General features: G+C 35.0%; 1 pseudogene; it reads left to right on the top strand.

Annotated features, from left to right (window-relative positions):
- Positions 1-230: 230 nt before the first annotated feature.
- On the top strand, positions 231-821 carry LOC112404427 (chromobox protein homolog 3 pseudogene; annotated as a pseudogene).
- Positions 822-4076: the final 3255 nt, after the last annotated feature.

Below are 4076 nucleotides of genomic sequence, written 5' to 3'. Positions count from 1 at the left end.
ACACCGCAACGAAGAGTAGTCCCCACTCGCCGCAACTAAAGAAAGCCTGTGTGCAGCAACGAAGACCCAACGCGACCAAAAATATAAATAAATAAATGTATAAAAAAGAAAGCAAGATTTAAAAAGTTAAGGAAAAATAGCTCCCCAGCCCCCTCCCCCTCAGATGTGGCTGGAGCTTGAGGCGTGCAGGGCCGGAGACGCAGCAGACCCAGGACCCAGAGCTGCTCGGAGGCGGTGAATAATAGCTCTTCAAGTCTGCAATAAAAAATGGCCTCCAATAAAACTACATTGCAGAAAATGGGAAAGAAACAGAATGGAAAGAGTAAAAAAGTCGAAGAGGCAGAACCTGAAGAATTTGTGGTAGAAAAAGTACTGGACCATCATGTAGTGAATGGGAAGGTGGAGTATTTCATGAAGTGGAAGGGATTTACAGATGCAGACGATACCTGGGAACCCGAAGAAAATTTAGATTGTCCAGAGTTAATTGAAGCATTTCTTAATTCTCAAAAAGCTGGTAAAGAAAAAGATGGAACAAAAAGAAAATCTTTATCCGACAGTGAATCTGATGAATCTAGCAAATCAAAGAAGAAAAGAGATGCTGCTGACAAACCAAGAGGTTTGGCCAGAGGTCTCGACCCAGAGCTATAACTGGTGCCACAGACAGCAGTGGAGAATTCATGTTTCTCAGGAAATGGAAAGATTCAGATGAGGCGGACTTGGTGCTGGCAAAAGAGGCAAATATGAAGTGTCCTCAAATTGTAATTGCTTCTTATGAAGAGAGACTAACTTAGCATTCTTGTCCAGAAGATGAAGCTCAATAATTGTTTGCATTGCTTTTTATATATATTTATTTTTGTTTTGATTTACTAGTGTGAAGAAATAACTACATTCTAATGAAAATCAAGTTTGATATGTTTGTTTTGAAGTAGTATTGGGGAAGTTATGGGGTTTTGGGGGGGGTTTGTTTTTGTTTTTTTTGCATCTGTAGCACTGGTTACTTTGAACAAATAAAAGCTTTCTGTAGTTGCTTCCTTTAGCAGAAAAGAACATTTGATACCACGGTATATTATTTTCTCTGCATTAGAGAACAGCTTTTCTAAATGTTGGGGAAAATCTCCATAGTCATTACTTAATCAGAATTTAGAATTTGCATTTAACTCATATATGCCCGAGGACCATTCTGGGTTTTTTGTATGTGTATACATAAAACACATATGTAAATGGTTTGGGGTTTTTTTGGTTATTGTTTAAATACATTTACCAAAACAAAACCAGCCTTTCACAACCATGGATAAGCCCATGTTTCTGGGATTCTGTCATTTTGAGCAATATAAGAAATCACTTCAACTTAAATTGAAAATTTAAGTCTTAACCTTTCAAATTAAATAATTTTGTAATTAATTAGACAAATTAATGTAAACAATTTAAATTGGATATTTTTTTAAAGCAGCCTTACCAGAATCTGCATCCGTATCTACCATCATATAAAGGCAGTTTTATATGTAAAACCCCTGAAAGGAAAATTTTATCTCTGTCAACCCAAATGAAAAAACTAGAAAAATTCTGGTATGTTTTAATTAGCCAAGCAAGACTTAGTTAAATGGACATTTAAAGCTTCCTTTTGGCAAACCATTCTTTTATAAGAAGTTGAAATCCCCGTGCTGTGTTTACTGAAAGACTGTGATACATGGACTGTCTCAGCCTTGTTAATGGAAACCTAATCAGATGGTTAGAGATGTTGGCAATTTAGGATCTGCAGGAATAAATGAGTGAACAAACTTTTCTAATCTAAACTTGACCTTCATGTTTTTTCAAACTTTCCCCCAACCCATTCCTTACATGTAGGCTCAATCTTCTCAGTATTTTGGGTTACTGGTGCAGCAGAAGCCAGGAAAAACAATAACTTTGTAGTAATCAGAATATTATTCAACTATATATTGTTTACTCTATTGTAAATACTGGTGAACAGTGGTCAGTAAATAGTTTTATATTCCTTTAAAAAAAAGTTGATAAAATGTATACTAATATTATTCTTCAGGCTAATTTAAAGCATTACACTTTGTTAAAAATAATAAATTTTCTTTCGAGAAAATGACCTTTCAAACTGAATTTCTTTAACTCTTGAGGTTGAGCGTCCTATGTCTGTTGGCCATTTTTATTTCCTTCTGTGTGAATTATCCATAAAATTTGCCACTTTCTATTGAAACATATGTGTGTATATATAAATAATTTGCAAGAACATTTTATATATTACAGAAATTAGACCTTTTGACTGTCATTATACTGTATTTCCCAAGTTTGTCATTTATACTTTCTTTTTTTATGGCATTTTCTGTAAAAATTTATTTTTTCACTGTTATGTTTAAAAAGGTAGCTTTGATACTTCTTATAACAGAGAAAGAATTTGGATGTTAAGCCTAGTTTCACAAATCTATTTCGTGCCAATAACAAGAAGGCAGGGAACCACTGTATAATTTGTGAGGCAATTTGCAGAAGACTTCCTGTTAGTCTCTGGCATCATTAAACAATAGCCGTGTGCTGATTTGGCTACTTTCCATGCAAGGCCTGAGCCACCCTATCAGCACTCACATCAGTTTGCAATGCCTGGTTGATCAGAATAGGTGTTAGCACCAGCCCATAAAGCTACCGCTAATTTATGGATTTGTTGAAATGTTGAGTGATTTGCTGCTGAGAGAAAGAATTTAAGAAAGAGAAGGATGAAAGAAAGCTGGAAAGGAGGGAGAGGGAAAATAAACAAAGAAAAGGAAAGGACAGAATAAAAGAAAAAAGAAATAGGAAAAGAAAAAGACAAAGAAAGAAGTGGAAAAGAAAGTTATTGAAAGAAAATGGAAAGGTAAAAAAGGGAGAAAGAATAGAAGGAAAGAAAGAAGAGAATCAAAATATAAGTAAAGGTGGAGGATGGATGGATGGATGGGTAAATGGATGGATAGATGGGAAGGAAAAGAAGGAAGCAGGGGAGGCAGGGAGGAAAAAGAAATCAAAATATAAAACTTCAGGCTAAATTCATTTCAATTATACAAAGAATCATAAATCCTAGGGATGAAAGGGAATACCAAGTTCCTTTAAATCTAAAGCTCTCCTTTTGCAGGAAGAAAAACTGAAGCCCAGTAAAGTTGAGTAAATTCCCCCAAGCTCACACAGCATGTTCATAACCGAATGAGAATCAGATTCCAGCCCAGTCTCCTGACTTCCAGTCTAATATACCTTCTCTCACATTTTGTTTCACTGGAAACTTGCTATTGGTTTGAGTTGACTTCCAACAACTTCCAACATAAATACTATTATAGCCCAAAGTGGGCCTTTTGCCAGACCAGAAAATCTTACCCCATGTGATTTTATTAAATTGTAACACATTGTCATAACAGAATTTAACCTATGATGTGTAAACACCAAAAAAACAGATGAGCTAGCAGTTCCTTCCTACTTTAAAAAAAAAAAAATTAAAAGGGAAAGCTGTTTGCAACCTATAATAGAAAAATGTATTTCAAAGGAAATAACTTAGGAAAAGGCCAAAGTCTTCATTACTATTTGGTAGAATTTTGATTTTGTGCCATAGATACCTGAGAAACATTGTGCTTTTTTCTATTGCTGTTTGGGAACAGATAGTTAAAGAGAAAGAGAAGCGGGAGGTGGCTGTAATTGCAGTTGGCTTTTCATTTCAGTGAGTGTGATTTAAGTTCGAGATATGACTTTCCTAAGAAGGGGAGTGGATGGTGAATGGTTGAACATCAAAAAGAAAAATTATGAATGACTGGAAAACCATAGTATTTCTCCAAATGCCCTTAAACACAGAAAAGATCCCCTTTCACTTGATGTAAATGTGCCCCTCATTCTTGTTGTCAGGAGGCAGGACTGAGTGAGAACACAGATTTCTTTCACTCCTATGATTCTCTATGATCCTCTAACAGTATAAAAAAAAAATCCCTTTTCCCTAAATAACCAGTTATTTTTTCTGTAAGCCCATTTTTATTATTTTTTGAATTTTATTTTTTTAATACAGCAGGTTCTTATTAGTTATCTGTCTTATACATATTAGTGTATATATGTCAATCCCA

Source organism: Neophocaena asiaeorientalis, unplaced genomic scaffold (genome assembly GCF_003031525.2).
Source record: "Neophocaena asiaeorientalis asiaeorientalis breed wild unplaced genomic scaffold, Neophocaena_asiaeorientalis_V1.1 scaffold204, whole genome shotgun sequence".
NCBI lineage: Eukaryota > Metazoa > Chordata > Mammalia > Artiodactyla > Phocoenidae > Neophocaena > Neophocaena asiaeorientalis.
This window is presented reverse-complemented; position numbering and strand designations above follow the sequence as displayed.